The 27,442-nt window shown below is 40.4% G+C and overlaps 2 pseudogenes; one reads left to right on the forward strand and one right to left on the reverse strand.

The window, feature by feature from the left end:
* The first annotated feature begins 8,921 nt into the window (after positions 1 to 8,921).
* LOC104416510 lies at positions 8,922 to 11,208 on the forward strand (annotated as a pseudogene).
* A 796-nt stretch (positions 11,209 to 12,004) lies between these two features.
* Positions 12,005 to 25,476, reverse strand: LOC104456926 (annotated as a pseudogene).
* Positions 25,477 to 27,442: the final 1,966 nt, after the last annotated feature.

Raw genomic sequence — 27,442 nt, forward strand, 5'->3', positions numbered from 1 at the left:
GGTGTCAGAAAATAGAAGGAAAAGAATTTGTGGGGTAGATCATAGGAAAGCCCAGAAGCTCTGTCCCTAGTTCTTGCAAATGTCCTTGAGAATATCGTACCGACAGAACAGGGCATGCATCGGTCAAAAACCGAACGACCAGGCCTACAATACCGGGTCATATTCCAGATGCATGGTGTTTGCATTAGCTCAGCTATCGAAAATTGCTCTCTAACCTTTGCCAGAGTAACAGAGCGGACTCCTGTTTGCTCCTTATAAAATCATCACTCGGGTTGAAGTGAGAGCAACCAGATCGTTACTTTCACCTTCTACGTTTGCAATTCCTAGAAGTGAAACATGGCAAGTTACGGGGTCCTTCACGCCGCAAAGAATCCCAAGCTGGCTCATGCTGGAGCTAACTTGGCCAAGAGCAGCATCTTGGTTCCTAAGGTCATCTCCAGGTCCATCGAGGTAAATTTTGACTGCCCTCGTCCTCTTGAAGGACGACCCAGCATCAAATTCTGTCCTCCGTTTTCTTCAGAGAGCGTGCGCGCGCGAACACAATGAACCTGCAAACATTCATCAAAGGGTTTCTTTTGGTTCCTGATCTTTGTAATAGCTGTTCCTTTCCGAGGTGCTAGCATTGGCTATTTATCTGTGATACCTTAAGTGGTGTTTAGTTTGTTTAATCATTTTGATGTTTGTGTTCTTGACACAAGGTTGTTTACGCACCAGTTACAATCAAAATGTTTATAAATTAACTTTTCCAACATGATTGCACTTTTTTTTCCCCTGGTGAGTCAGTGACAAAGCTCATTCTACATTTGTCTTTTGTATCCTAGACTGAAGGGGGTCCGACGGCAAGAGACTCGTCATTACCAGGAGCTAATTCACAATCCAATGAGAGCATTTCAAACCCGGCTGCATCACCAACGCCAATGGATAATGTACTTATACTCCTTGCTTGATTAATATATTGCATAAATTGTAAACCAACAGACACTTGAATTCCCGGATTTGAATATTGAGTAATTTGTGCAGGTGACACCAGCATCAAACTACTCAACTGGTCCTAGTTCTGCAACTGAAGACTTGACTGGGAGAGCAAAACAAAAGCTGCAGGATGCTTGGAACAATGCTCGGGACACCGTTGTTGACAAGACTAGAGAGACTAAGGAATCCCTCAAAGAGACTGCTTCTGAGGTTGAAGACTCAATGAATTCTAAAAATGACGTTTGAGTAATGATAAATCTTTACTCGTTCAAGAAGTCCACTGGAATCTACGCTATTTGCTCGATTTACTTTTTCTGTGATTGGATTTTCCCTTTTCATTCTCCGCTCAGAAGACATTTGATTTCTTATGTTATGTCAAATTGATGTTAGCTGTTCTGATCTTTGTAATAGCACATCGGTTTGATTCTTCATATGTTAATAAAGCTCGAAGCTTTTGTTTAAACACCATCCAAAGGTTATTATTACATCATGAAGGTTGTAGAACTCGTGTTGGATCAGGTGTGTAGAATGCTACTAGATCAGTTGATATGCAAAAGAACATTATTTTCTCAACTCAAACTGATATTCACATTGATCACTGGTTTAGCATACATATAACAAGAAGGGAAACGACTTCGGTGCGGCCAATGCATGATGGTCCAACCGTCAACAACTGAACCTGCAAATGACCATGTAAAGGGTGCTAATCAGCAGCGACATATGATATTATCAACTGATAAAGTGCGTGACATTCAAGGATATAGAGTATTCGCCCAAGGCGACTATCCTTTTCCCTTTGATTGCAGATTAACAAAGGCACTGCCAAGTTTGCAAATGGATTTCTTTTCCATACATTGCAAAAGTAGATGACTAGACAGGTGACACACGGTCTCCTGTCCCATTTGGAGGAAATTCTGGCAGCCCCTTATTGGAAGGGCTGGTGATCAATGGAAGCGGTCGTCGACAACTTGATCATTTGACATGATGCCAGAAGTACAATTGGTTTACCAAAAGGCTATGCTTCTAACGATGGATAAAGAAACTAAACAACCTAAAAACACCGGTTGGCACGTATAGAATACAAAGAACAGAAATAGCCACAACATTGTATTGTAATAACACAAACAGAATATATCTTTCTTCGAGAATTTTACTGTATGACAGTAGATATTGTTCATAAAAACTACTTCTTAGCGCTCGATCATGCAGGACCGACCAACTTTAACTTCTGAATTGCATTTTGCAACAAACTTTTCATTTACAAATATTTCCTCGGATTCCCTTACTTATTAAACAAAGGAGGCAACAAGCAGCAGATATCATGAAAACCCTTCTAGATTCATCCCTATTGCGGGACGGATAATTTTCGCCTATAATGCAAGAATCAACTGGGAAAGGCGTTCGTCATTTATTACAAATACGTAAATCCATCAAGAAAAATCTAGTTCCGTATCTACTAAAGTAGGTCGCCGATATACTTCTTTAATCGTTATTGCAAGTACGTAAAGCCGTTAAAAAAAATCTAGATCCGTATCTGCCATTAATGAGAGAGATCATCTTCCCGTTGACGAGCTTTCCGTAACGCTGTAATACAGAAAGCAACGGAAAAGGTGCTTCTTGAGAGTTCTCCGCCAATTCTCGATATCGGATTTCTTCTAAATGTGATGCCAATACAAATATATTAGGAGTAACATGATACTAACACAAGTTGCTTAGTTGGCAAATCACGTTATGTGGCTGTTGCTGAATTCCATTTTTGCTTTTGGTACAGCTACTGAATTTTCATATGGCCTTATAAGTAAGCCAGCCAAAGTCATCCTACTTACCATAAACTGTTATTACAAAATCAGGTGCAACTTATCTATCTTCTTTCTCTTTCTGATGAATTGTGGTATGCACTATGTCCTTGCCTTCAAATAATCTTTCCACCGGGAGAGGTTCACTGACCAGACGTCTAGGGAAACTTTAGAAAAGGGAAAATTCCATTCCAGTTAAGGCAATCGAACCATATTTGCTTCAAGCCATGACCAAACTTGGCTGGCTGCAAGTTGTATCCACCAAGAAAAGCCTAGAAACCTTAGATATGCTTGAGATGGTCGGCAGTGATTGTGCCACGTCAGATTCATTTGACATTTTCCTGAAATTTTCATGTATTTATGACCCTTCCCATCCTTGAAATGCAGTGCAGATTGCGGGTCATTTATGGACAAATCCAAATTGGAATGCCAAAGAAAAAAGTTCTATATAGAGGCCCTCATTTTAGACTAGACCAATCTGCTTGAGAATTTTGGTCGGTCCCTTTGGTGTGGCTAGCGAGTACAACTTGGAGGTAAGTAGTCCGTCATTTTCAGCTAAGCTCGAGAGTCTGTTCTCCATATCTATAGGCCTTCAGGTATCTGTGATCACTTGCCTGGTCAGTTAGCTGGAGTCACCGGTTCATTTGTTCTTTCTCGACCAATTTGAAAGATGTCTAGGCTCAAATCATCGAGAAAAAGCACATTTTCTTTTGATAAGCTATTTTTAATTTATCTATCCCTCGTGTTCTTGTGAGGCTGCAGAACAAAGTACGAAAATGTCTTGCACGCCAAGCAATTGAAGGGTTCAATAGCATGACTATCTACTACCACAACTCGTTTATCATCTGTCATCATGCATGTGCTGAAGTCTTGTTTTCTTTTTCACCACTGATTAATCAAGTCCACATACTGTTATAGAATCATGAAACTTCACGAGCATCAGCATCTCTTAACTACTATGGTTAAGTAGTATCTAATGAGGCATCAAGAGATGATTTTGTAGAGAAAAGATATGGAAAAGAGTAATCGTTCTTTCCAATGGCGTTTGTTTCTTGTCCAATGAATCGATCAACAATCATTTATGCAGCGTGGATCCACTTTCTTTTGGAAGAAGTTTAATTTCTGATATAGGATTTGTTCTCTTTCAGGACAGTTCAGATATCCAGAGTAGCCATGTCGACGGAAGAAGCTGATTCGCTAGAGTTTCTCCACAGGCGGAAAGTGCGAAGGGTAGGGTGACGATCTTTCTGATCTCTCTCGTGAATAAGTGGTTACAGTGACATCTCATAAGCAAGACTCTTGCCAACGAATCATCCTTTGCATAGGAGAAATCTGGCAAAAATTCTCATTTAATGTTCAAAATGTTTCTCCATTTAAGTGAGAGAGGTTAAAATAAAGGTTTGAAGTGAGACTGTTTTTTGAAGTTATAATAAGGGTCTAAAGTGCGTATGTTTTCTTGATAGACTTAGAGGGGACCTTATTTCAAATAAAATCCTAAAGTGACCAATTTAATCTCAAATAAAAGACCGAGTTCACTGGCCAGCCAAATCTTCGCTGGCTGGTGAGCCCATGTATCTCACAAAAGATGTATGTGAGATGCGCGGGCTAAGATTTGGCCGGCCGGGGAGTTCGGGGCCATATTTGAGATTAAATTGGCCACTTTAAAGCCTTATTTGAAATAAAGTCCATTTTGTATCATTTTTTTACAACGGCCCCATTTTAGACCTTTATTTGAAAATTTTCCGATATTCTATTTCATATATAGATTAGATGATAACCCAACAATTAAAGTTTTCCTTTTATCTCCTTCAAGATACAAATGACATATCTTTCTTATCTGAATTTTGAAACAAAGGGGCAACCATAAACTATTATGCTCCAAATAAGTAATAGAATCTGAATCATGACCTTCTTTCCTGTTAGACCTCTATATAATAGATGAGATTTATTCAGTGGATTTCAGTCTCATGAATTTGCTCGCATCAGAAGGTAAAATGCGAAATTAAGTGGTAATGTTTGGTGCTTGGTGTGCAATCATGTGTAGCTGCGCCTCCTTTACTGATGAATCTTTTTACCAGGTGGTGGAGCCTTTGGTTAAAGTCGGATCACCATCTTCTTCCTCTTCAGATGCACATAGCGAGCTTCGATCAACTTCTCACGAGGATACTGGTCATCACGATGGTCATCCCAAGGAGCATGTTGATGAATCTGATCCTGATGATCAATCTGCGGGAGCCATGCTTAAAAGGTACGTGCTGTGCATCAATTGAAAATAGTGGGGTAGCAAAAATTCCGCTCGGCACACAAGGCTGTGCTATAAGTACCTATCTTCTATGCATCCTGAAAATGTCATGCTGAATTTTATCAATCATTTCTCTTTATTCATACATGGACTATTTGCAGAGAAGTTCAATAGAATAAAACAGAGCCTTTTGGTCTAGCATAATGTCTCAAAGTTCACTTATGACCTTTTTCTATTTGGCTTACTAATGGTTGTGGCTAACCTGTGATTTGAATCGTCTAGACGTCAACTGACTGGCAAAGTGAGCGTGAATTCTACTCTGGTGGCGGACACTTCTGAATTGCAGAAAGTAGACCCAATTCCTGCATCGGCAGAGACTGCAGAAACCTTCACACCTGCTCCAGTAATGCTCATCTTTCACATCTCTGTTACTTGCCTCTTAACCTTTCGGGTTTCATATCATACTGCCAAGCAAATAAAACTCTTGCCACTGCTAGCAGATAGAGGTGTCAACCATAATTGGAGGCTCACAGTCCTTCCATATCGACCAAGATACTCTTTTGGCCCCACAAGACCAGCGTCAGATCCCTGTGCAAAGCAACTTGAGCCCTGAGCAATCAATTCTGTATGTTCTATTTTCTTTCAACTTTTGCTCTTAATAATAATTATTAACATCTAAAGTTCATGATTGTTATTCATAGAATCTGTTTTAAAGAACTAGACATTGATCATCACTCTTCATATGTGAACTAAAATATCTAGGCCTCCAGCCATGGGGATGCAATCTCCGCTGCCTACATCAAACTTGCCTGTTGATCAACCGGGAAGAAACGTTTTTACCGCCCATGGGCCTGGAGCCTTGAACGTGAATAACCTACATAACAACTACATCAATCTGCCCACACCGAACTTGCTTCCAGAGCTTCACTTGCCATCATCCTTAAGATTTCCTGGGTCCCAATGGAACCCATCGTACTCACAAATTTCAGTGAGAATCTATATATCCCACCATTCTACCACTTGGTTTTTTTACTTATGAGCTTCTGAATCCTTCTTTTGCATTAGTTTGTTGCCTCTTCTAGCTTCTATTATTGTGCATTAGTTTGTGTACTTGTAATCATCATTTGTTTACAATACTTAGTTAATTCACAGAGCCAGGGAGGAAATGCCATTGGTTCCAGGGCGCAGTGGGCTAACTCTCTTCCCAGCAGCAGATCAACATGTTCGAACCCTCAATTCCATCACGGTCATGCTTGCCTCTCTTTTATGGCTTTCCTTATTTTTATGGTAGCCTTAGAAGTGTGACACAAAACAAAGTGCTTCCAACAAGACATATCTTGCAAGCTATCTTACACTCTTCAATTAAGCCTAAGAAATGAACTTGCAATTGCTCGTTTATTGTCATGCTTGCCTTTCTTTATGGCTTTCCTTATGTGCATGGTAGCATTAGAACTTTGACACAAATCTAAGCGCTTCCAACAAGACACATCTTACATGCTATCTTGCAGTCTCCAATTAAGCCTAAGAATCCGAACAAAAATGACTCACTTATAAGATGCTGGTGCAGACAACAAGACATTCAGGTCCAGAGAATGCTTCCTTATGTGTCTCTGCCTCCAAATAGCAGCATTTACCACAGTGGAGGATCTCCTTACCTTCAGCTTCCTAGCAATGCAACTCAGCCGGTACATATGCATGACAACAATTAGAGCACCTGTACCTTAGACTACCCTTCCTTTTCTTCTCTAAATTTATCTTCTGCATTCTACTGCCAACAGGGAATGGGAGCCTACAATATGGGACCATCTTTTCCTCTTCATATGGACGAGTTGCCAGCAATGGGAGACTTCAACAGCGGGGTACATACACTCTATATAGGACTATAACTGCATTTTTATTTTATTTTTCCATTTAGTTGCAGGTAATGACCCAGCAGATCCTTGAATTACTTTTCTTGTGTTCAATGTGAGCAGCTGGGACTAGGAGCACAAGGACCCTTTCTGAATGAGAGCCACATTGGCATGGGAGAGTCGTCACCTAGACAACCTTCAAGACATCCCCTGGTAAATTACCTGATTCTGAGTAGCCTTGCCTTGAGAGTGTGCTAAAACCTCATCCACTTCTTTTCTTCTTCCTATCAATTTGCTTCATGATACAATGAATTAAGAAATGGAGTTGATGATATTTAGGTGAACATGACTTGGTCTGACATCATTAATCCAACCCGAGCTCCTCAGCTGACCGATAGGGTCCCTCAAGTTCAAGGCACCCAGAATCAGGTTCCCAACAATAGGTACTCTTTTTACTGATACAAAACTTCAGTTTTAGTTTTCCTGTTAATATTTCTTTTGTTGTTTGTTTGATAAAAAAATATTGTGGAGAGGAAAATCATGAACTTTCTGTTCTTATGCATGTCAGGCCTATATTCAACTCAGTCTATGATCCAATGTATGAAGCAATGGGATTGCCCATTGACCCCCATCTGAGAATGTTCCTTGCCAGCAAGCGTGAGCGTGATTCAGGTAGTACTCCAATCTGCCTTCTGGAAATCCATATTTAAAATAGAGGAACATGCATACTCACGGACTGAACTTGCTCTTGACATTCTTGTTTTACAGGAAAGTGAGAGAAGGCATGAACTAAAGGGCCAGTGAAGCTGCCATCCATTACTTGCAATGGCGAGCATTGTCATTCTGGACATTCTGTCTCTAAGTTTAAGTTGTTTTGGTTTATCTTGGCTCCTGTAGACTGTTTTTGGTCTCGAACATTGTTGTCAGTTAACCATTTTCCGGGGAGAGACTAATATTTCAGCATGGTTTGGACATAATAAGCTGATATTTCTGGATTATCTTTTATTCATTTGCTAATTGATGCATTAGGCAATGCCAATGCTTTATATTTCTTGAGATTTATCAGTTGTTGCTAGGGATGCAATTGACATTTTGCTGTGTGATTTGGGTTTGATTATTGTATGGATGTTCCAAAGGAAACCACCGGGTTGATTGAGGTTGGGCGGACTCAGATCACCATCTCCTGACATCTTCGTCACCTTTGTTTTCCTATCACCACTTTCTACCACCGCAAAATCACCATTTCCCCTCTCTACCGCCAATTTTCATTTCTCCACCGCCAGCATGGCTTCAAAACCGCCACCACTACCAATCGCCCATCATGACTGCCACTTCACCCCTCCGTCACTGCCATCACTGCCTTCCACCTCCACAACCATCCAAAAAACCACTGCCATCTCCGGCATTGCACCATCACCACGGCACCATGGATTGAGGTGGGGACGAAAGGTTGGGGCTCTGAGGCCCCGGACAAACAGGGAAGAGAGAAAATCCAAATATGTCTGTTTGTTACCGTATAAGGTAGCTAGAACTGGAAGTGACCACGGGTCCACAACCTTAAGCGTGAGGATGTTCATGTTCTGATTATTTTCATACTGCAGGGTGTCTGCTAAATCTAAATCCCGTGATAAAACTAAATCTTATATTGATTAGCGACAATTTTTGGAAGTGTCAAGGTAGACAAATGGCCCATATGTCTAGCTTCATTTAAAACTACCTTGTCACCTTTCCAGTTTTGTTAAGTTAACAGACTTGGACTGGACCCAGAAGCTGGGCCTAAGTATTGACTTTTTCTTCCTCGTAGCATTAAACTCTTTGAACATATATTACGCAATGATTTGTCCCGGTTCACTCACAGAGGAGCTAAAGCTAAGAGTTGCTTATACTCATGATATCTTCCAGTGATTCTGGCCTTGCAATATGGCCTATATTTGGTCACGAGAGCATTGTTGAAGCACTCTTTACAGTGACCCTGAACCAAGATCTAAACTTCCTAGATGGGCAAGCATAATAGTTTCAAACAGTATGGCCTCAATAGAGAAAATAGTGTGTACCCTGTCCATGGACTCCGATTTTGGTAACACACTTGTAGCACTAGCTTTGGTAATTGTTTTAGGATTGTCAATACGTTTAAACGCTCTGCTTGTGTTGAAGCCACAAAGGCTTAGAACCTTGCTTAGAAGGCAGGGCATCAGAGGTCCGCCCGTATCATTCTTAATTGGAAACATCAGTGAGATCAAGAAATCACAGCTGACAGCAGAAAAGCCTCTCAGGGGTGAACACCGGCCTCTCATGACAGTGCAGCTTCGCTCTTCCCTTCTTTTGAGCAATGGAGAGTTCGATGTGGTAACTATTGCTGTCAATACCAAACCACTCTACTTTATTTACCAAGGAGCAGAGAGTTGTGCGGGAAGCCTCTCAATCTTGTTTTCTTCAGGTGAAGTGTTTGTGTTTGCCCTGGGCAACATATAAATACTCAAATACTGCGTGAATCAACCTGATGTGGTGAGAGAGGTAACCACATGCACCTCTTTGGACTTGGGAAAACCCTCGTACCAGCGTAGAGAGAGGTCCTCTGGTCGGTTGGGGCATTCTGACTTTTAATGGCTGTGCATGGGCCCATCAGAGGAAGATCATTGCCCCTGAGCTGTTCATGGACAAGGTCAAGGTATGATTCATCATGTCCAAGACTTGTACTTACTGTTTTAGCTGCTAAGTAGTCAGATCATGGCCTTTTCAAACTGTTGACGTATCTTAAGCTTAGCCCTTGTCGGGTCAACTGGACCATCTTCCAATTCTGTAACTGGTCAGATTGGTAGATTAAGACTTAAAGCTTAGACATGTTGAGTCATTTTTTATCGGCTAGCAACTAAAGCAGGGGGGAGGGACCCTCACGATATAATCTGACCTGATCTAATTGAACTGTGAACGTGGGAGTAATGCTATTTAAACGTAAGTTGGAGCTGTGCTGATCAACACTAGGATAGTTTCTGTATAATTACTAGACCCTATATCATGTAAAATTATATCAATTGAATCACATTAACTTTCATTCTCCTCATTTAATTTTGTTTCATGGATATTCTGACCAAAACTAGTATGCTATAAACTCTGGTAGGGTCTGATACCTTTGATTACTGAATCCACAGTTACATTGTTGGAAAGCTGGAAAAGAAGAATAGAAACTGAGGGTGGAACTGCAGATGTCAAAATCGACCACCATATGAGGAGCTTCTCTGCAGATGTGATTTCAAGAGCCTGTTTTGAAAGCAACTTCAGTAGAGGGGAAGACATTTTCCATAAGCTAAGGCCTCTCCAAGAGGCAATGGCCAAGAATTACTTGCGTACAGGGGATTCCTGGCATGAGGTTTTCCTTTTTCTCTGCCTCTTTTATCATTGACAAAATTGGCTAAAACATGAAGTTTGGTAAACTAAATTTCGTCAGTACAGATATATTCCCACCAAGAGCAACAGAAGCTTGGGCTTTAGAAAAAGAGGTTAGAAGCTTGATCCTCCGTGTAGTGAAGGAGCGAAAAGAAGCTACAAGCAAGAAAAATTTATTGCAGATGGTTCTTGAAGGCACCAAAAATAGTGATCTGAGCCCATGTGGAACCAATAGCTTCATTGTTGATAATTGCAAGAACATTCACCTTGCAGGCTATGAGACTACTGCAGTTTCAGCCACACGGTGCCTCATGCTCTTGGCTTCAAACCCAGAGTGGCAAACTCGGGTTCACACAGGGGTTCTGCAGATTTGTGGGAATCGCTTCCCCGATGCAGATATGCTGTGTAGAATGAAACAGGTAGTACTGCTCCCCTCACATGACATAGTAGCTTTTAAATCCATTTCCAGAAGACAGATACATCTTTTTGCACCTGACAATGGTCATTCCACATCTTTATTTGCAGCTGATAATGGTCATTCAAGAATCACTGTCTGTATCCTCTGGTAGCTGTGGTATCAAGGGAGGCTCTCAAGGACATGAAACCCGGAGATATACAGGTACCAAGAGGTGTACATGTTTGGATCATGGTGACAACATTGCACACCGACCCTGAAATTCAGGGACCGGATACATACAAATTCAACCCACATCGATTCGAAAAAGGGATTGCAGGAGGCTGCAAGCTTCCACATCTGTACATGCCATTCGGGGTCTGTCCAAGGGTGTGTCTGGGGCAGAACTTGGCAATGGTTGAACTCAAGATACTAATCTCAGTTGTTCTTTGCAATTTTGCTTTTTGCCTCTCTACCAAGTATACTTGTTCACCTGCTCTTAGGCTGGTCATAGAACCAGAGCATGGTGTAGAACTCCAGGTGAGAAAGTTGGAGGCCATGCCCTTCTGACTGAATCATTTGTGTAACACAAGATTGGATACAATTCAATCTAATTACTTATGACGATCTGTGAATGACTTGAATTAGGTTGTTCAGCTCAAACTACAGATTCATAGACCATTCAATCGAGCATGTGGCTGCGAAATTGATTTCCTCCTTTGAAAATATTTGACTGGGTGGAAATAACTAACAGAATATGAAACGATAGAAACTCCATTGGTTGATCTTCTAGGCCTCCAAGGAAGTTGAGGGGGCACTGATTCTTCTAGATCGATGACTGCAACTCTTCAAGGATGCAGATTTCAAAAGCTCCAACTCTTCAAAGACGGAGTGAAAACTCTTCTAGGTTTTCAAAGGATGAACTCTACAAGGTTCACGATACTTGTTTCAAAACAAAGTTTTTTTCATTCATCAAAAGTCGTTCATCTTCTACCAGAAATTGGATGGCTTATATCGTCAAAGAAATAAAGACGAAACATTAAAACTAGGAGAAATAAAGATAGAACATTAAAACTAGGAGAAATAATAAAAACATAACGTCTTTATGGCTCCCAAGGTGTCTTTCCAGCTTTCGGGATGGACTTAAGATGTCGATACGGCTTCTCGGTTTTGTTGAGCTTGAATGCGGGCCGATCTTCTTGGTCGAGAGAGCTAGTCTTCAATGCGGGCTGCATCATCCTCCCTATCTTTAAAAGAATTCGTCCTCGAATTCTCGCCATCATCATCAAAAGAATCTCCCACCCTACTAGGTGTCAACATAATCTTCTTGCCTCCAAATTCAAAAGAATATGTATTTTGATAACCATCATGCATAGTCCTCCTATCGAATTGCAATGGTCAACCAAGAATAATGCGACTAGCATCCATCGGCAAAACATCACACCATATCTTATCACTATAAATAGAACCAATGGACAGATTAACAAGACATCGTTTTGAAACAGTTACCTTAGCGCCTATCTTCAACCACAACATTTTATAAGGCATAGGATGCGTTTTTAATTCCAATTCCAGCTTGTTTGCCGCTACTTCAGAAATTATATTCTAACAACAACCAGAGTCAATAATTAATTGACACACATTTCCCATGATTGTGCAAGCAGAATGAAAAATATTGGTATGCAGCCACCTATCACCAGTGTTGTCTCGAGGAGTAAGAAAAATTTTCCTCACCATAAGAAGTTTGCCGGTGTCGGCATGCACTATTTGTTCATCATCCACGGCTTCTTCATCATTGTTCAACTCCTCTTCAAGTGGATCATCAGCATTCTCATCATAATCATCATCCACCAAGAAGGCTTTACCGGCTGGTCGATTCTTATTAATTCGACAATTGCTAGCACGATGACCCAACTCCCCACAAGAATAGTAACGTATTTTGGACGTAGCAGGTTGCTTCGAAACATGGGCTGAGTAGAAGGCTTACTAGCAGATTGCTGTCTCCGAGAATGAGAGCGCTCCATTTGGAGTGGCCGTTGGTGTGCATCTCCTAAGTCCCAAATGTCGAGGACTTCTAAGGCGTCTTGAATGTAAAATTGAAGACCATTTAAGTATTTGTTCACAAGCACATCCTCTGGATCCTAGATATTGTTACGAATCACCAACTCATTGAATTCATTGGTGTATTGGTCCACCGTTCGCGTACCTTGTTTTAGATTTTGGTACCGTTGGTAAAGCTCTCTCCCATATCCTTTGGGAAGAAAATATTTTTGAATCTTGCCCTCCATCTTATTCCACAAGTGATTGGTGCTTTGCCAATGGCTTGGTGAGTTTGTTTTTTCATGTCTCCACCAAGCAATTGCCTTGCGTCAGAATCGCATAGCAATGATCCCAACTCGATGATTCTCTAGAACATTTCGATGCTCAAACACCTCATTCACAAGTGTTAGCCAATCAACAATTTCATCAGGAGACTCTGTAATGACCCAGACTCGGGGCAGTACGGAGGGACGGACTAAGATCGCCTCAGCAGTACACGGGCGAGGCTAAGGACATTTCTCCTGTCCCACATTGCTTAGGGGGGTCCTAGGAGCTTTTTATAAGGCTTGGGTCCCTTAATATGTGTGACGTGTTTTAAAACAGTGAAGGAAAAGACTGTGGCTGGGATGGCGGTTCATCCGCGCCAGGGCAGGTGACTCAAAACGGACAATATTACAGTGGGGCCTGGGTCCTTACAAATGGTACCAAAGCTGACTCCCGCAGCGTGTGGGGCCACAGCAAGGGCGATGTGCCTTAAGGGGGGAGAATGTAATGACCCAGACCCGGGGCAGTACGGAGGGACAGACTAAGATCGTCTCGGCAGTACGCGGGCAAGGCTAAGGGCATTTCTCATGTCCCACATCGCTTAGGGGGGGAGTCCTAGGAGCGCTTAGGGGGAGTCCTAGGAGCCTTTATAACGCTTGGGTCCCTTAATATATGTGACGCATTTTAAAACCGTGAGGGAAAAGATCGTGGCTAGGATGGCGGTTCGTCCGCGCTAGGACGGGTGACCCAAAGCAGACAATATCACACAGTGGGGCCCGGGTCCTTATAGACTCAGTACCTGTAAATTCTGGAACATCTTTCTTGACTTTCTTTTCCCAATTTGGCTCACGAATATGTTGTAAATGATGTCGAAAACACTCTTCGAAGAGGAAGAGTCACCAGGGAATCTTTAGTCCTGGAACGGGGTGGAGAATTATTTGCTTCAGCCCTCAAATGCTGAACTTATTGCGTCAATTCGTCAATTTGTTGTTGCATATTCTCAGCGAGTGTGTGCAATTCATCGAGGGGAAGGGTTCTGCTGCCACGGCATCTAGCTTGTCTTGGAGGCATTGCCTTCGCTCTGATACCAAATGATGCAAGCCAAGGGTAGGCTTTCTCAAATAATAGAATCAACAGAGTGACTCGCACACGGAAAACAGGGCAAACATAAATTTCAGCATTGCGCAAGCTCAGGAGAACAGTCGTATCTTTGTCGATACAAATCGGATCGACCTGATTTCAAATCCAAATGAACAAAGACTTCTGGATCTACAATTTCTATGTTTTTGGTTTTCTAAAATAGCACTGTAGGATGGTTGAAATTGGGTTGGAAATAACGAACAGAATATGAAAAAATAGAAACTCCGTTGGTTGCTCTTCTAGGCCTCCAAGGAAGTTGAGGGGGCACCGATTCTTCTAGATCGATGACTGCAACTCTTCAAGGATGCAGATTTCAAAACTCTGACTCTTCAAGGATGGAGTGAAAACTCTTCTAGGTTTTCAAAGGGATGAACTCTACAAGGTTCACGATACTTGCTTTAGAGCAAAGTTTTTTTTTTTTCGATACTTGCTTCAGAGCAAAGTTTTTTCATTCATCAAAAGTCATTCGTCTTCTACTAGAAATTGGATGGCTTATATCGTCAAAAAAATAAAGACAGAGCATTAAAACTAAGAGAAATAAAGACAGAGCATTAAAACTAAGAGAAATAAAGACAGGACATTAAAACTAGGAGAAATAATAAAAAAACATAACGTCTTCATGGCTCCCAAAGTGTCTTTCCAACTTCCGGGATGGACTCAAGATGTTGATACGGCTTCTTGGTTTCGTCGAGTTTGAATGCGGGCCGATCTTCTTGGTCGAGAGCTAGTCTTCAATGCAGGCTGCATCAGTATGACTTGAATTAGGTTGTTCAGCTCAAACTACAGATTCATACACCATTCAGTTGAGCATCAGGCTGCGAAATTGATTTCCTCCTTTGATATTTGACTGTCGAGGACAATTAGGGAGGCAACTCCCATGGAAAATGCCAACTCGCATCAATCTATAGTGGTTTAATCCAACATTAATATTAGTTTTAGAATGAGCTAACTGGTTTTCTTCTTAAATGTGGATTGGACACTTCGAACCTGGGCAGACCAAGGCCTTTCCTTTGCAAGCGATTCAGTCTCAAAGTTCGATAGCACACGTTTTAAAAGATTTATGAATAGTAAGAGATTTAATTGTTTCCGCTGTGACATTTCAAATCTCACATCAGCTGAGAGAGGCCTTCTTGAGTAATTCACGAGTCAACAACCACTCCAAATAGTCAGCACCTTGCCGTAGACGGTATTAGAGCAAAATCCTCTTCAGTTGATATGTGTGGTTCATGGACGAAGTGATTGTCAGGGCTAGGAATCAGACAAGGTACGGTTCCTAATATCCTTCTAAGAAGACGAAGGGGTGAGGAATAGATGACAAATTTGAAGGGAGAGTGTGAAGGGTGTTATGAGCCAACACTGACAAGAACATCAATTCCTTAAACAATGAAACATATGATATCACGAGACAAGGTGCGATTCCTAATAGCTATTGCTGAGGAATTGGAAATGGACTGGACTACATATTGAATAGCAAGAGTATCATTAGGAGTTATGAGTCAACATTGACGGGGATGTCATTTTATAAGTCAAGGAGTTTGTGGTATCTTGAATCTCACATTGATTGGTGGAGGCCTTGTGTGATTATTCAGAGTAGCCCTTTTGCAATTTGTTAATGTTGATAGCGATTGTTTGAGTAAAGGTTAGTAGAAAAATAAGTCGAAACAACTTGAAATTTTTTGAGACAGATCAAATTTCGACATCCTCCAATTTCCTACTCTCAAACACTATGCAAAAGCAAGCCCTCAAACATGTAATGACACAATACTCAAATCGCTAATCCGACACATAATAAGATAATGACGAAGACGACTCGGAAGGGTGTGGCTCGGACCAATCAAGGGCTGAACGTTCCCCTGACCAGATACGAAAACCGGTCGGGCCATGGGGCATTCAGCCCCAATGCGGGCCGAGTTTCGGTTCCCCCGGAGCCGAGGTCAAAGCAAATGCATGAGAAAGCGACCAAAGCGTGATCCACACTGAGCCAAGTGCTGTTACGTGCGTGTTGTACGAACTTCATGAGAGTCTAAGAGCCTTCTAAGCATGGTTATTCAATAAAACACAAGATCCTGGCAAGTGCGAGGAAACAGACGACAATCTTGCATTTCTGTCCCCGACCCTCTCGTCACTCACCATACCCTTGCATTACAAACTGAATGCATCACCAACGTCACCGCCGCCACCGCCGCCGAAAGGCTGCTCGAATTCGTAAGAATGCGCATTAGGAAATATGCTCCTCCCTAAGGATTCCCTTTTCCTCTCTCTATCTCTCTCTCTCTCTCTCTATACTCTGTGTTTTTAATCACGAAAACTCGACTAGATTCCTCTCTCCTCCTCCTCTTTCCCCTCTTTCATTACATCTCCTCCATCTCTCCCTCCCAGTCTTTCCTTCTTGCGCCAGCTTAAAGGTCAGCAGCCTCTCCCTTGCCCTTTTTCCTTCTCTTGATCAGTTGTCTTTAGATTAGGATTTCTTCCAACATTGGTTGCGCATCTAACACCTATCACAGTCTATGTTCAAGAAAGGGTCGAGGGGGAGTGGAAACAGAGACTGGCATAGAAATGGCAATGGATCATGCCAAGAATGGCAAGTCTCATTTGCCTTTCTTGGTTCGGCCATGGGCCGAGCATTGACGATGGGGCAGTCCCTGGACGAGCCTTGAGGCTCTCTCAAGAGCCCTTAACTAGACCCTCTCTCGTTTCGTTGGCCTTTAGCCTTGCTCAACTTAGGCTCGAGGTAAAAGAAGATCCGCCCGAGGATGGTGAAGGTCCAAATTTCGGTACGCGAGAGTCGTGAGATTCGAGAGTTCCGACAGTCGCGTCGACACTTGTTCTCGATGTGGGGGGCAGTCGATCTTAAAACTAGGACGCCTCTAGGTTCTGAATGCGAATAAATGCACTGAGAAATGCAAATGTCGGAGCATGCGATACAAAATTGTTTTGTTTAGTGGTCAAATTTCGACCGTAATGATCAATTCCAGATTTTAGGTGTCGTTGGTCCACGAAACCTTCACGGGAGCGCGAGCTTTCATTTTTGTTCTTGTAACAATCCGGTCCTTAAAAAGGATTGGAATATGCCTCCACTTCAAATATGATGAAGGGGGCAGGAATAAATCGAATCCCATATCACCTAGGTATGGTAAGATAATATTAAACCTATTAAACTAGTGGGTCGGTCGGGTTTGAGTCGGGTCATAAAATGATTCAACCTAAATCAACTCATTTAACCCGTTTATCACTCATTTATCGTAATGCAAATTTTTTTATTCATATCCAACCTGACTCATACTCGACTCATACCTAGCCTATTTAACTAAATCTAAGAAAATTTATTTTTATGATTTTTTTAAATGGTATTACTAAAATATTTTTATGTAATAAAAATTAATGGACAATTTTATAATTTTTTTAAAATCGAATTTTAATTATTTTTATTTTTAAGAATATTAATTTTATTTTTCTCTTTTCTCTTTTCTTTTCTATTTTCTTCTTCTTTAGTTGGCCGCCACCCAATGATGGCTCGTGACTAGCCACAAGTGAGCCTCTAGCTCGCTCGGTGCCGATGAGCTTGAGGCTCGCTAGATTGGAGAGGCTCGAGCCTCCCTCGATGCCAACGAGCTTGAGTCTCATCGAATTTGGCGAGGCTCGAGCCTCGCTGACGTCTAGCAAGGCCTTTGCCTTGCCCAATCCGGCTAGCTCGAGCTTGCTCGCCTAGTGAGCTCGAGCCTCGTTGTGCCGTGCCACCATTGGCTAAGGAAGGAGGAAGAAAAAATGAGAAAAAATGAAAGAAAAAAGAATAAGAAAAAAAGAAAAAAATTGAAATATAAAAAATAATTATAATTTATATTTTTATAAAAAAAATTTAATAAAGTTAAAGAGGGAAGAGAGAGATTATGAGGTTTTAGTTGAAAATGAGTTCTAAGTTCAAACTATTTAAAATCCATTTATCTTAAACATTCGATTTTTAAATTCATTTAATCTTTAAAAAATAAGTGATCTATTTATGATTTAAATGGGTGATATATGGATCTAAGACTCATTTTATCATCTCTAGGTAATGAGTCATATAAGGTGGACACCAATCTTAATTCGTAATGATGTCTTTTCTGGGCAAAGCCTAGAAGTAAAGCCGTGAGGGCGACGACACTTCGGCTGCGGCCCAAGGTGGGCAATATCATTGAAAATTTGAAACGTGGCAGAGGTCGGCCTTTACAGTTCTCATCGTTCTTGTTGATCGATGATGGTAATGTGGGGTTTTGGTTTCGGGGGAGGGTGATTGTGGTGGGATTGGTCGGGCTCTAAACGTCGAAATAGACAGTGACGACCATAAAACGGGTGATGTGGTGGGGTTGGTCGGGCTCTGAACGTCGAAATAGACAATGATGACCATAAAAGTTAGAGAGAGCGATGTTACCATTCATGTTGCCGTTCTTGCATGAAAATATCGCTGGCCCACGTGCGACCCACGTGATCGAATTCGACATGATGAGAAATTCCCCCGATCGGATGATAGAAATTTGCATCGTGGCCGCTATTCTTGCTCCAATGTTGTCAACCCCACTTTCCCATTAAAACCAAATATGTATCATTGTAAAAGCAAGCATCATGGCATAGTTGGCAGAAAATTCATCAACACGGATAGTGACCTAACATTTCAATAACAGCTTAATGACCTCTTTATGGGATCTAGTAATTCTCAATTTGACAAATGTAATTATAAGTTTATGGCAATTTTCGACTCTGGTCAGCAATTTTTTGCATCCTTAAAAGAATGTAGTGTAGGCTCTAGAGATTACGTGAATCAAGTATGTCTGGACTATCAATTTCGTAGGCTCTGCAATCCAATGGCTTGTAAATTATGTCATGCCTTCTTCATGCTCCACAAGCTTTTGGCATCCCTAATGATTCTCTCAACGGGATGTTCTTGAGTCTCAGCATTCATTTCAAAGCCAACTTTATCTCAAAGTAATGCAGGAAGCGTCTGCTTTACTCACTCATTCTACAATCTGTATGCTCGCAACTTGAATTGCTTGATCATTATATCAATGCACTTGTCCAGCAAAAGAGATGAAAAAACAAAAAGCGTCCAACGTAACTATACAACGCCAAGGTTTGCCATTATGAACAGATAATATCCCATCAGAGAAAAGGCAAGTATCGAGAGATAAATATTATTAGCATGCTGTTCAAAACTGATGGTCCTCATCCGAGTCCCTATACCATTCTTCATCTTCATCTTCATCTTCATCATCATCACAATCCACGCCATCATCGTACAAAATATTGTCTTCCTCCCACAGCGGACAAGAACATGTAGGTTTTTTATCCTCCCCTCCGCACCAAATTGTAGCAAAACTGATAACCACATCTGCAAGGATGCAATGCTAAGTAAGATTTGTGTAGTATGTAAAAGAGGACTGACAAAAGATATAGAAGATAAAAAGCAAGCCTCAAACTTAAATTATCTTTTTGGAGAATTATCCAAACACAAACAGTATGGACACTGTTTCTGTGTCAGCTCTCAAAAATCATTTGATCAAAGTTGTCAAGGACAGAGTTCTCTCCTTCAAAAATGTGCCTTCTACCCCAAGAAATAGAAGACTTCAAAGGAATTGGGGCTTCGACCCCTCGGTCTTTTCTTGGTAGCTTTGCTTGTTGTTGTTGGTGCTTGTCTTTGTACTGTCCTAGTTCTCTCGTCCCGCTTTAAGCGTGCAGTAGAGGTTTGCTACGTTTGGATTTGCCTCGGCCCGGGTTGTGGGCGTTTTCTTCTTTCTTTTGTTTTCCCTTCGACTCCCTTCCACTCTTCCTGCGCGGTCAGAGTGTAAGTTGGCGCTGTTTTTTGTTTGTCCAAAGTTATCAATATATTTCTTATATTTCACCCCCAAAAAAAAAAACAGTACGGACACTCAAATTTCAGTGGCAATTATTCAGAAGCTAAATCATCCAACTCCAACACAGATCTTCGAGCAATAAATTACATTGAGGTTGATATATATCAATAGGGAGCAAAAAGAGATTCTGAATAAAGCAGCCTGACCTTTTCCAATGACCCAAGTCCATAGCTTTGCCAATTTCAAGCACTAGGGAAATTGCATAAGCATTGACTGGTTGCCAGCAAAAAGAAAAGGATTAATTAGTGCTACCACATTGGCCTTTCTATTACCTGTAGGTACTGGCATGTAAAAGCCTTCTTCCTCTACCTAAGTTCTCCAGCATAATCTGGCAACAGATTGCTGCAGACTTAATAATTCAACTACGCATATTTCGCCCCAAACCACTATAAGCACTCTGTCAACAGTAGTGCAATTGAGTCTTAAATTTTTTAAAAAAATATAGTCAACTTAAGGACTTAATGTAACCATTTTGATAAATTTTAGAACTTGAATGAATCTTTTTAATAAGTTTAAGGACTCGATTATACTTTGGTGATAAGTTTTAGGATTTAATTGCATTGGAAATCCATTACATTGTTGTGACAAGTTTTGGACTTTCAATACACTTATCCTAATTTGTAATAAAAATAAGACTTCAATTGCATTGTTGTAACAAGTTTTAAACTTTCAACGATACACTTTTTCCAATTTGTAATAAAAGATAGAGGACCAGTATCATTAGTTAAGTGGTTCAAGGAGGTCACCATTTCAAAACTGCCACCGCAACATCTCTTTTATATTCTAGAAGGTCAAAGATCCAGTCATACTGCTTGACCGGTCAACCCGGGTCAACATAAGGTCTGACCGGCTCTTGACCATTTCGGTCACCAGAACATGGTCCAATTCTTCATTCGACAGGTTGAGCCAGCCCATGCGGTCCAGCTTTATAAGCATTGTCTTTAATATCCGTTGTCCCAACTTCTACTAACTCTGCGTGTAATAACAAAAGCATTAATACGACCAAGGAAGCAATCACGTAGATTAACGGACAACAGATTTCACCATTAGTCTATAAACCTGAGGCATTTAACTATCGAGCAGCAGAGCTTGCCATTATGCTTATTGACTGGAAGGTAACCCCAGGTAAGATAAGCTCAACCGGGCAGGTCAATCGCAGGAATCAAGTACCTGCAACTCATGTGGTGACAGCCCTCAGAAAGTTCAATCATGTGATTGCATTCGATACATTGGCGCCATAGATTCCTGGAAGCAAGAGACTTCAGCTTTGCATCTTCAGCCGAAGGATGACGATGCAATCTTTTCAGGCCAAACATGGCAAACTACCATGCCAAGGAACCTTGCAATCGATACAGAAGTTTGTGATATTTTATGCATTTACTTGTTCTCGATCTTGGAACATCTGCAGAAGAAGTGGTTGAGAATTCTGCAGCTTCAGTTTTTGACATCGATGCAGAGCACGTGGGATAAGGGCAACATATTTTCTCTTCAGCGGGAAGATGATGATGCAATCTTTTAGAGGCCAAGCAAGTCAAACTACTATGCCAAGGACCCTTGCAATTGATATAAGAGTCTAGGACATTTTATGCATTTCCGTGCTCTGGATCTAGGAACACCTGCAGCACAAGTGGATGAGAATTCTGCAGCTTCAGTTTTTTAAATCTATGCAGAGCACGGGGGACAAGGGCAATATATTTTCTTTGTTGGAACCAAAAAATAATGGCAACTGTCTTGGAATGAGGCACAAATAATGTCCGGAGGGAGACGTAATTGAAATGCAAATGCTTTTCGCGTCAATATAACTATAGATCTGAAGTCTATAGCCTTTTAAAGTAGTTGGATGTATACATAGCTTGGCAAACATTTTTTTTTTTTTTTTTTTTTTTTTGAGCAAAGCTTGGCAAACATTAAATGAAACAACAAAAGTCCACAGAGATAAAAGAAAAAGCACACAAAGTCAAACGAAAAGACACAATAAATACATGAAGACAATCGTGGAGAACTCTTTTAAATTTTTCAGCATCCTTTATCTTCATGCTGCAGAAGGTTTTCTTCATTAAATGCTTGTAGCCTTTTTGTCTTGAATCTTCTTCAAGCGCCTACCATGAGTCATGCTTCACCGGTTCATTTTCGTTCTTCTTATCACACCTACCATAAATCAAGGCATCTTGAAGAATACTTACAACCAAACCTAGAGCTCAGCAACCAACGTGCTCAAATCTTCAACAATCAATTTTATTTTATTCTAACATTCTCCTCAGCCTGAAGATAATGATGCTATCTTTAATCAGCCATGCATGTGAAGCTACCATGCCAAGGACCCTTGCAATTGATGCAAAAGAGTCTATGACATTGTATGCATTTCCTTGCTTCGGATCTTGGAACAGGTGTAGCAGAAGTGGTTGAAAATTCTGCAGCTTCAGCTTTTGTCATCGATGCATTGCACGAGAAGTAAGGGCAATATACTTTCTCTGTAACAGAAGTTGAGGTTTCTTTTAACCGCTGGGTCATCTTCTCAATTAGCTTGGGTGCCAAAAATTTACTGCAGCTGCTGACAGTAAGATCAGATTTACATCCCTCGCGAGGACATCTTGGCACCATACCATGGAGCAACTTCACCCCTACATGCTGTCTCATGCAAGAAAAGCAATAGCGGTGCAAGCATCCATCAACCACATATATCTGACTAATATCAGTATCTTCTAAACAGATTACACAGGTCTCCTTCGGTTTCTTGCTGGCAACACCGTCTGTACGCCTCACATTCTGGGAAGTTATCGCATCTCTTGCAAGTTTAAAGGCAGACTCGAACTCATTTTGTGCTACCAACAAGAAATTGCACTGATCGAATTTTCCTTTGAGAAGAGTCACTTGCTCAACTAATGCTGCAACCTTGCGCTGCTTCGGTGTCCATCGATGAGTAATCTACATTGTAACATCAACCACATTATAGACTAGACTCTATACTTACAATGAATCGAAGCAGATACTAATGTAGGAGTTGCCGTAATTAGTTCTGCTGAGATTCATGGAGGCACGTTCAGCCTTTGATAAATAAATGATAGAGACCAACCAAAAATAAATAAATAAATGGATAGAGAATGAATTATAAGGCACAAAGATAGAAAAAGAAATGCTAAACATCTAAAGAGATAGGAAAAATTCTAAATAAGGACATGAAGTGCTCTCATTTTCTTATATGAGGGTTTGAAGTAGTTACGTAGTCTCAAATAAAGACCTAAAGTAGCTATGAATGTTTTAAATAAAAGCCCAACCTCACCATTTTCCGCATGGCTAAATATTCCGATCGGTCAATAGTATTTTCATTAAAAAAAATTAAATATTTTTTCTTTTATCTTTTTTATCTTCTTTTTTTTTTAAATTCTTTGTGGTGAGTGCCGGCAAGGGCCCAATGACCCTTGCCTATGGATTTTGGGGGCAGCCTCACCCAGGGTGAGGGTGAGGCTGTCCCTCACTTGTGGCTAGCAAGGGTGGCCCTCGCCGGATCAAGTGAGGGCGACTCTCGCCTAGCCCTCTTTGAGAAAGAAGAAAGGAAAAAAAAAAAAAAAAAAAATCAAGAAAAGGACGATAATGCCACAGCCTAAGTGGGAAATCATGCATTTTCTTAAAACTAAAATATCAACGTTAGGCTCTTATTCGGAATAAAATTCACTTCAGATTTTTATTTAGAATAAAATCCACTTCAGGTCTTCATTTGATAAAACAATGACACTTTCCACCCTTATTTGGAATTTTTCCAAAGAGATATAATCAACAACGCAAACAACCAATGTGTCAATCAGAACATTTATGTCCGCAGGTATTTCGGTAACGCCATATGATTTGAACCTTCAGTAATTGCAAAACAAAGACTCGAATAATTTGAAGTAGTGTCAGGAGTCGGGACAACGTACCATCTTTGCCATCTGCTATATGCCCATAGAAATAACTCCCATGTAAAGTATTATATATCTCCGTCGTATAATGAGACATTGCTTCAGCTAAAGAAGAATTTGGAAAGAAGATTTCCTCATAGACACAGTACGATTATAAGCCAGATAAGACTAATTGCGCCTGGTAACATGCCTCTGACCTCATCAAGAAACAATCGGATCCAACAAAGCCAAGCATATGGTGCAGGTAAGTTTCAAAGACTGCGCTCATCTTGATAAACGATTCAGATTTTCAATCAATCGACAAGAGAAGGTCGACCGATACAGAACGATAAGAAGTGTAAGAATTCAAACTTTGGTAATTCTCTACAAAGAAAATAAAACAGACGCCCTCTCCCTCGCACCATTTGAAGATAGAATGGGGGCCGAAACAAATTCAAGTAAGGAAATAAATTTTGACCCAAAAAAAGTAAGAAAATAAAAGGAAATTTTCCAAATAGAGATGTAAAGTATCTTCATTTTCTTAAATAAGGATGAAGTGTCCTCATTTTCTCAAATAATAGTTTGAAGTGAATTTTTTTTTAAATAAGAACTTAAATGGCTATATCAGTTTCAAAGAAATGTTTGACTTTTCAATTGGTTATTCTTTCTTTATCTTTTTTGAATTTTTCTTTCTTCTTTTTTCCTTTTTTGAATTTTTTTTTCTTTTTCCTTTATTATGATATGCTCTTTCTCTTCACTGATGGCTATTCTCAAGCGATGGCCGGCTACCAATGTTGCTCAGAGAGAGCTAAGCGAGGGTCACCATCACTTGATCTGATGAGGGACAAACCCTCGCCCTGGGTGAGGTCGACCCTTGCTAAATTTGGGCGAGAGCCTAGGCAAGGGTCTTGGCCCTCGCTAGCGACTAATGAGGATCATTGGGTCCTTGTCGCTGCTCGCTAAAAAAAAAAAGGAAAAGAATTAAAATTACAAAATTGCCCTTGATAGGTCGTAATATTTAACCGCCGGCACCGATAAGGTTGGATCCTTAATTGAAACAGAAATAGTCACTTTACACTCTTATTTTTTGAAATTTTTCCTAAATTGAATGATTGAGGAACAAAAGAAACTAGAGATAGAGTAACTCACAAACTGGAAAAGCGGGAAGTAATCGCAGTAAAACGTAATTCTCTTCAGCTCCAACGCCAGAGCAGCATTAAGGCCGTCAACCAGCGCCTTGGCTCAACCTCAACCTTGTTCTTGCTCGTCCCGGCCCCGACCAATGGCTTACTCACTTGGAATATCGAATTCCCCCTAAAATCACAAACAACAACTCCGACCCCTGCAAAAACGGAATTGCATTTCTGCCCCTCGATCCTCTCGTCACTCACCAAACCCTTGCAATACAAACTGAACACATCGCTATCGCTGCCGCTGCCGCTGCGGCCGCCAATCGAGAACTCCCTTTTCTTCTCTCTATTCTCTCCTCCTCTTTCCCTCTTCACCTCCATCTCTCGCAATCTTTCCCTTCTTGCGCCAGCTTAAAGATCAGCAGCCTCTCCCCTTGCCCTTTTCCTTTTCTTGATCAGTTGCCTTAGCATAGGATTTCTTCGAACATTGGTTGCGCATCTTGTTAGTGCTGCTTTTTTTACTTAGTCAATTCGCGTGGTCCCATTGAGAAAAAAGAAAAGGATTTGATTTGGTCTATAAAAGAGAGGAAAAAAAAAAGGACGCTCGGGACAGAGAAAGGGCGCAGAGAAGAGAAAAGAAAAAAAGAAAAAGAGAGGAAAAAGAAGGAAAGCATGGGAAAGAAGGGGGGTTGGTTTGCGCATACTCACCACGAATGCCTTATCAAGCTGATTCAACTTCATACTGCAATGCTAAGTATTCATACCCCTCATTTTCAATCAGGGTAGTTGAATTATGGCTTAAATTTAAAGTTTTGTGAAAATTGAGCTAGGAAATCCGATTTTTGAGTTGTCAAGCTATGTAATTTCATGAAAATGGTGATTTATATAGTTTTAGAGTCATGGGATTTGAAGGGAGGTGTTTTGGAGCAACGGTTTAGTTGGAGCAAAATTTTAGGGTTTCATTGGTGAGTTTCATGTCACGTTTATGTTTGAATAATCACTTTGAGTGAGCGATTTGTTAGCGCGCATAAGTCATTTTGTTAGCATTTAAGCATAGTATATCGTTTCATAGTTGAATAGAGTTTTACTTTATTTTAACGTCAATTCTTGCTTATTTAATTGGATTATGAGATTGTTAGCTCGTTTAGCTCATGTTGTTTGGTTTGGGAATTCTGAAGCAGGTGATATTATCTTTTCTATGAATTTATAAACTCCCATCTTGAAAATGATAAAGATTCGAGTATCATATTAATTATTAAAGCATGTTTGTTGCACAAAAGCCTAGATTAAGCACTTACTATTTGTTAGTATTAATGAATGGTTTGAGAATTATTTTAAGAAAGATATTGTGAACAAATATATATGTATTACATTGTGAACTTATTTTATGAAATGAGTTCTATAATGATTTGAGATGCATTTATGAAAGGCGCTTTGAAATGTCGCAGGTTTATGAAATAAATTCCGAAACGATGTAATTAATGTCTTGCGAAGTGTATTTTATTTGATGAACTGAGTTGCGAAGGATTATACATTTTGGTTTATGAAATTGACTTGTGATAGATATTCTAGATTGATTTTGTGGATATTGGAGGATATGTGTTTAGTACTCAATATCATTGTGAGCCCATTGAGGGTGTTGTGAGTATGCATACTGGTTTGGAATATCTTTTTGACTTGAGTTACCTACTATGTAAATAAAGACATTGTTAAGGGAAAAAATTTGGCTGCTTTATCACCGGGCACTGTGTTGTGACCTATGTAGCACGGACACTCTTCGGAAGCCTTCGTGTCGTGTCCAACACTCCGACACGTATCCGACACGTCCCGACACGTCCCGACATGCTCCGACACGCAGTCAACGAGTGTCGAAAAATCCGACACGTGATCAACTCTTTTTGACTCGCTTCGACACGTGAGTCTAGAATTCCGACATGCACGGGGTTAATTTTAAAAATTTCTAATACTTATGGGGTCAAAATATAAATATACACAAAAGAAGTAATAAATGAAGTAATAAAAATGTTATAAATTTTCAAAAAATTGTTTTATTTTTAAAAAGTCTTTTACTATTAAAGAAGTAATAAAAATGTAAATTTTTTAAAAAATAATTTCAGCATTTTCTTTAAACAATGTTTTTTTCCTCTAAGTTTTATGTTTATTGTAACAAATTAAAATAATGAATGATATTATTTAATATTTTTCGTGTAAATTAATTGTAGGCTATTGTTTATTTATTTATGTATTTATATATAAATATATATTTAATATATAACGTGTCGGAACGTGTCGAAATTTTCTATTTTTAAGAAATGAACGTGTTAGCGTGTTGCGTGTCCGTGTCGATGCTACATAGGTTATGATCACGGTTTGACATTGAGCAAGAGATTGGTCAATGGATGGACATCAACAAAGCTTGTCAGTGCTACATAGGTTGTGACCACGGTTGTGTGTTTTGATATGAGATCAG

Source organism: Eucalyptus grandis, chromosome 8 (genome assembly GCF_016545825.1).
Source record: "Eucalyptus grandis isolate ANBG69807.140 chromosome 8, ASM1654582v1, whole genome shotgun sequence".
Taxonomy (NCBI): domain Eukaryota; kingdom Viridiplantae; phylum Streptophyta; class Magnoliopsida; order Myrtales; family Myrtaceae; genus Eucalyptus; species Eucalyptus grandis.